Raw genomic sequence first — 7,410 nt, forward strand, 5'->3', positions numbered from 1 at the left:
AATATAAAATATATGCCAAATATATCTAACTACGAAAATAAGAATATTTGTATCATGATTAAAACATATTTAACTAGGTCTTTAATTAAATATGCTCCCACTATTTTACTTAAACCAAATGACCCTCGACATTTGATTCGGAAAATCCCGTTGGAAGATTTTCTAGTGGGAATGAGATCCATATTTTACTATGTTCTAAGTCAGCGTTGGACTGATTACACAAAACATAGTTATTTTAGGTAGGAAACTCTTTTCCAATTGTATCTCATACAACTCTCATATCCTTTCCGTTGGGTGAATAACACTTATTTTAATCCATCATATGGAGTAACCCAACAATTGCTTCTAAAATCATATAATCATATTATATTTCTTTTAGTTAAGTTAGACCCAATGAATAGCAATCGGGTAAACTGGTTACCTCACCGCAACTTATCAATATAGACAATGCACTTTACGTTGGCAAAACCTACATTGATCGATATTGATCTTGAAGGGTGCACTAGTAAAAATATGACATATTACTTAAGAAGTTTACATCTGTGGAACATATGTCAGATGTAATAAGCTATATGGAGTAGGGTTTTCATCTGGTTTCAATATCCACAGAAGTGAAAAATACATAGACACAACTTTTTACATCTGGTCATAATATAATCAGAAGCAAAGCTGAATGCGGTGGCAATCCTGTAATTATGGTGAGAATTGTGTAACTCGCAGTACTATCATGATCTCACTCATCTCTCTCACGCACTGCTCACTCGATTTCTCTCACTTCTCACTCGAACCCTAGCGGCCTTATCTCTCTCACGATCGATCTCGTCTTCTCTCTCACTAATCTCACTCGAACTCGGCGGCGTCATCTCTCTCACCGACCTTACGTACTCGCTCATCTTTGTCGTCTCTCTGTCTCACTGAAACACGAATTGATGGCTGAATCGGAAATTCCAAAACCCAGTGAAACATGAATTGAAGGTTGAAGCACTCATATCTGTCTTCTCTCTCGTTTCATCTTCTCTAGCCCTAAACCCAGAGAAAAGGTCAAACCCTAATTTACTCATGGTTTTTTTGAGTTAATTACTTTGTTTGGTTTTTGATTTCAATGGTATTGAGGAGTGATATATTATGAATTATGAATAATTTTTTGTTTGATTATGAATAATTTTTTTAGTTGGGTTTTTGAATTTAGTGGTATTGTGTTCAAATTAGCTTCAATTTTATGGTTTTCATAATTAAATTAGGTCCTTTGAGTGATTCAGTTTGTGTTCAACTTATTGTTCAATTGTTTTACTCTATAATCCTCTTATTGATAGTGTGTATGGAAAACATGGAAGATCAATCCCTTGAATCTACAGTTTTTATTCAGGAGGAAAATCATAATCACATGGCTGTATTTAAATTGCAGAAAGCATACAAGAGTTTTCGCACACGAAGAAAGCTACCTGAGTATGCAATTCTTCTTGAACAAATCTGGTATGTTATATTTACTTAATATTGGGAAGTTTTGCACTCAATTGTACACAAATTTAATTTCATGTGTTTTAATTTTGATCTTTTGTTTTAACCATATATAGGTGAAGCTTTTAGATTTTGTTGAACTAAAGCAGCTCGATACCTTTCTTTGACATTGAGAAACATGAAACTACGATTTTGCGTTGGTCTATAGCTAGGACAATAGCTACTAAGGTTAGTAAAGGTTTATCAAAACATGTTAAAGTTAGTTAAGGTTGAACTAAAGATTTACAAATTACAAGAACAAGAAAATCAAAATGATTCCAGTCAAATTACAAGAGCAAGAAAATCAAAATGAGATCTTGTTCATGAGTTTCATATTCATTGGGATCCTTTGAGTGTAAATTATATTGTTTTCTAAGATATGTTCTGTTTTGTGAAAGCCACTGGTAGTGTGTAGTAATTACATTTATTGGAAAGTGGAAACTATGTTTGATAATGATATAGTATATTTTTTCAAGGTCACTTACATGCTTCATGAATACGAGATCATTAAGGATTTGAAGAAGTTACTGAATTGGTGTCTGACTTACCTTTAAATATATCTAAAAATATATCTGAAGCTTGTACAATATTGGGACTGCATTGTGTTCTTGTTACTTGTCAATGCATTAATTTGGCTTTCAGCTAGCTGAAGTTGTTTTGTTGCGTTCCTCTGTACAGTGAGTTTGATTCGTGTCAGTGCGCATTGAATTATGCTTTTATATGTTCAACAAAGCCTGATTTAAGGGATTTTAAATGTTGGAAAGCTTTCAACTTAATATTTCTTTTAAGGGATTTTAATTAAATTTAATCTCACGGTATTTTGTATCTCATACAAAACGTGTTTCAATTTACATGACACTCATGTAAATATATGTTTAACAATTATATAAAATATTCAAAACATATATAATTAAAACATTCATCTCATGCATCACATACATAAAATAAACTAAGGTAGTATAGTTATGGCCTCCTAAAATGAAAGAATTAAATAAACTAATTTATTACAATTCTTTGACCCTCGAGCAAACTTTTCAAGTTACTCCGTCGACATCCTTCGTTTGGCTTTGTCTCCCGTCATCACGAGCAATTACAATTATTTAAAATAAATAAAGTAAGTAAATTGTCACGACACGCAGGCCGTATTTATAAAATAATAAACCACGACACGCAGGTCGTATTTAAACCAAATAAAATAAACGCCAAACATGCTAAGGCCATAACTATATACCTCTAAGAATTAATTGATTAAAATTTAATCAATTAAAAAAATAAAAATAATCAATTATAGTATTACACTATTATTATTAATCTCAAAATTTGAATACATAAAATTAATTCAAATAATTAATTTAAAATAGAATCAAACATTTTGATTCACACGCTTTTAAAGTGCCAAATAAATTAAATTTGAATCAAATCTTTTAATTCACAATTAAATCTTTTATTCAAAACCAAAACAAATTATGCAAATTATTTTGAATAAAATTATTGATGATTCTCCAATTATCAAATATAGTAATTTAATTAAAACTCTTTTAATTAATAATCAATTTTGTAGTATCAAATCATATCTTAACAATTAAGAGCCAATCGTAACAAATCAGAATTTTTATTTGTCTCAAATATATTTATATCATAAATATAGCTTCCAATTTGTTACAAGCAGTATGGAAACAATTTCCAGAGACTACATATTAAAAGCAACTTCAATCAAGTTTGTTACATCCAATAACAACCAATTCAAGTTTTATCAAAGTGTATATATCTCATATATAAAATAAGTGATAAAGAGAGTATTGAATCATATTCAAAACTAGAGAATTTGTTATTGAAGCATATGTAGCCACATAATAAAGAAAATATCAACATATAATCTAAATTATGCATATAAACTTTTGATACTGGTATAGCAGATCACATATAGGGATTAAAATATTGTTAACATGTTGCTTCTTCAAATTAAACGTGAAAGCAAAATCAAGCACATGAATCAAAACACCTTTAAAATATTGCGTCAATATAATTATTATAATAGTTTTGAATCTAATAATAATAAAATTATATACCGGTTTTCGAATCAAATTCCATCTGCTCCAACCATTGAAGCATAAAACCAGTAATTATCATTCAAGTATATATCACATATATACAGAACAAAACCAGAATGCTTTTCACGAAGAACAACATATATACAATTAAATAGATTTATATAATTATGAATACAACACTATATAAACATCAATATATATCAATCCGATTTGAATATAATGATTTAATTAGAACCGAAGCTCTGATACCACTGAAGGGATTTAAGAGGGGTTTTTCAAAATAATTAATCCTCTTAGCGGAACAATCCCGATGAACGGATCTTGATTAAACCATTAATCACAAATCAAAGAACACAAAACCACAAGTTTATGTGTTTACCTCTTGAAGTGCAGAATCTTTGAGGTAGAAACTGTTTCTGATCACGAGCAAAGCAAAGTAGCGATGCATCTACTCAGTCCACACGAACAGAACTTCTCCGATGAATGGTGCTAGCCAATTCCACCAGAGATTCAGAGAGAATAGGGTTTAGAGAGCGGCGGCTAGGTTTCACTTTGTAAATTAGGTTAAAAAGCTTACAAAACTTCATCACAAGGGTTCTATTTATAGAAGCACTTGTGTGGTCATCAAACCAAGCACTGCACCGTACCATACGGTGGACCGCATTTCTCTATTTTCATAAATTAAATAATAAGTCATACTTAATTATTTAATTACTAATAAGTCCTACTTATTATTTTATAAATAAGTCTTACCTATTTATTTCTCTCATCTATCTGTTCTTTGTGTGTGACCCTATAGGTTCTCGTAACGTTGGCAATAATATTAAATCACATATTTAATATTATAAACAGTGAGCGGTATCTAGCAACACATCACTGTTACCCAAGTGATGAGAATGTCATGTGATCTGACGAAACCTTTCTGTGATAACGATCGTGTGTATAATTACCCCTTTGCCCTTATGTCTATATTGAACACAAGGCATAGTATGTCACCCTTGTTAAGTTCAATATTGGGCCCATAGACATATCTCCTGTTATGTAGGAGGGGCAAATTCCATCTAGGTCACTCATGTCCCTCAGCATGATTCGTGGAATACCCATCAACCAACTTTATAGTCATCCTGTTACGGATAACGTTTGAATGGCAACAAGGTAATACACTCCTACATCTAGGGTACATAGTGATTTCAGGTCGAAGGGTGGAATACACCATTATCACTATGAGAATAACTTATGACACTTTTCATAACATACCATGTAGTATTCTCATGGCGGGTCAATCCAATATAAATATTACTCCTAACATTTATATCTATGTGAAGACTTGATATCTCATATCCATGACTCGTGAGATGAGGTCATCAGTCTACTCACATAATAGTCTCTATGTTTTATCGTTATCCCACATCACAGTAAAACTTGACTATGGATACTTTAAGAATAGTGTCCTTATGTTTAATGGAGTCTCACTATTAAGTCACACTTAATGTTCCATTAATTAGACTAGCTATTCTAGGGACTTTATTAGTTTCAAATAAACATAATAAAGAAATGCCTTATTATATATATTAAATACATAAATCAAAGTCATCATACAAAAGACGATTCTATCAAAATAGATTGGCTTTTAGGGCTTACTCCAACACAAGGTTAATGATAAAATCATCCCAGTATTCTTCCTCTTCATTTTTCAAGTTCTGATTGTTAACTTGAGAACTTGTCAGCCATTTGTCTAGGACATAAGCCCTTCTTCCTTTGCATAGGACTTGTTTCCATACTCTAGGTAGGACATATCCTTTCCTAGTTGGTAAATCTGAATGATACATTATTTCAGCTTTTGGTACCCATCTTCTGGGTCCACGCTTGTTAGTCCACAAATGCTTATTATGTTGTCTAGTGTTAGAGAAAGATCTTGGTTTGAGATAATGACCTTTTTGAAACCTTTTCTTTTGAAATTTGTTATTATTCCAGGATTTGGATTGTTTATGATTCCAGGGTTTGTATTTATCACCAATCCCATGTTCTGATTGATTATATCTACTGACTCTAGAATCATAAATAATCTGAGTCCTGTACTTCATCTGAGATTTAGAATTTTTTCTTTTAAAAACTTCTGATCTTTTAGATTGACTAGCTTCAGGTACTGAAGTTCCTTTGGTTCCAGAATTTGAAGTCTCAGATTTTGAAGTTTTCAGAACTTCTGAACTAATGTTCTCAAGTTCTGAACAACTTCTATCTTCTGAACTTTCCTTTCCAGATCCTGAGGAACTTGGTTCCTCTGAGCTGTCAGCTTCTAAATCACTCAGATCATCATTGTTATTTTCAACAACACCAGGATTCTTTCCCTCTTCACTGGATGGAACAACATAATAAACCCAAGATTTTCCAACCTTTTTGGCAGAGGTCTTCAGCTTTGAATATGTTCTACCATATTCATAGCCAAGTCCTTCTCCTCTATTTCTTAAAACATTATAAATTCTATTAGCAGCTTTGCTCTTCCCAAGGTTGAGATGCACAAACTGTTGAAGAGCTATTTCCTGCTCATCAATAGGTTTGTGACACACAGCACAACCCTTTTCAAAGTCATTTACTCTATTCAGAGTTTCTTGATAGAGACCTTGAAAATGTTCTGCTTGTTCAGTCAGAGTGTCAAGCTTTTCTTGTAAAATTTTTTGTTTACTTAACACTCTGAGATGTTTCTCAATGACCTTGTTAAGTGCAGTTATAAGTTGAGATTTAGAACAGTCAGAAAATACCTCATCTGTTACTTCTGATTCTGATTCATCCTCTGAGTCTGCATCTGAGTCAGTTGAAGCCATCAGGGCTAGATTTGCCTCTTCTTCTTCCTCAACTTCTTCCTCAGATGATAGCTCTTCAAAAGTAGCCATCAGACTCTTTTTCAATTTGCTCTTAAATTGTTGCTTCTTTGAGCTGTATCTTTTGCTTTTGTCTTTAGCAGACATTTCTGGACAGTCAGCAATAAAGTGTCCTGGCTTCTTACAGTTGAAGCAGTTCTTCTGATCATCCTTTTTGCTGACAAAGTTTCTGGAACTGTTACCTCTGAAATTTCTTTTGTTAAATCTGTTCCATTGCTGAAACTTGGTGAATAAAGCAAACTCATCTTCACCCATTTCCTCCTCTTGACCATATGCAGAAGATTCCTCTTCAATGTCAAGAAGCTGATGTTGAGGCAAAATCCATTTTAGTGTTTTAATGACAACAAACCTTATGGAATAAATGTTAAGTTTTATGAATGGTGATCTACTGATGTTTGCACTTGAGTTTTTGTTGAAAGATAGGTAATGACAAAAGTGGACAATCTAGAAGCCACTCACATCAACAAGTGCATTTTAAATACTCAAGCAATGAAAGAATCAGAGTAGCATCAGATGATCATAACAATAGCATCACAAGCTTCATGAAGATTTTTAAAGGATGTTGTTTGAATCATAAGAAGTTTCATTCGAAGATTCAAACAAGAAAGCAAGTTTCATGGTTAATAGTCTTCCTCATCACCACAAGGTTCACAATGAGCTTAAAGATTCAAGGAAGAATATGAAGATCATAGTTGATGGAAATACTTGCATCACAAGCTACACAAGAACATATTTGATGTTATCATGTCAAAACTCACATTGAGTTTTGTTACATGCTTTGAGGATTTACTACTACAATTAACATCAATGGAAATGATGCATATGTTGAAGATCTTCAAAACCTACTCAAAGTTTCATCTTAGCTTCTCAAGACAAGAATGATCTAAGAATGATTTTCCATGAATTTACAAAGGAGCTTATGCACCACAAGGCATAAAAGTTTTAATCATTGTCTAAGCTAGAAAATGATAATCCTCATGATG

At 32.4% G+C, this 7,410-nt stretch overlaps 1 long non-coding RNA gene across 1 annotated transcript; it reads left to right on the top strand.

The window, feature by feature from the left end:
- The first annotated feature begins 514 nt into the window (after positions 1–514).
- Positions 515–2,200, top strand: LOC123897284. The gene is made up of 3 exons (XR_006804940.1): positions 515–1,040; positions 1,406–1,473; positions 1,575–2,200. It is a non-coding gene; the product is annotated as an uncharacterized LOC123897284 (long non-coding RNA).
- Positions 2,201–7,410: the final 5,210 nt, after the last annotated feature.

The sequence above is a fragment of the Trifolium pratense genome, linkage group LG1, assembly GCF_020283565.1.
Source record: "Trifolium pratense cultivar HEN17-A07 linkage group LG1, ARS_RC_1.1, whole genome shotgun sequence".
In the NCBI taxonomy this organism is placed as follows: Eukaryota; Viridiplantae; Streptophyta; class Magnoliopsida; order Fabales; family Fabaceae; genus Trifolium; species Trifolium pratense.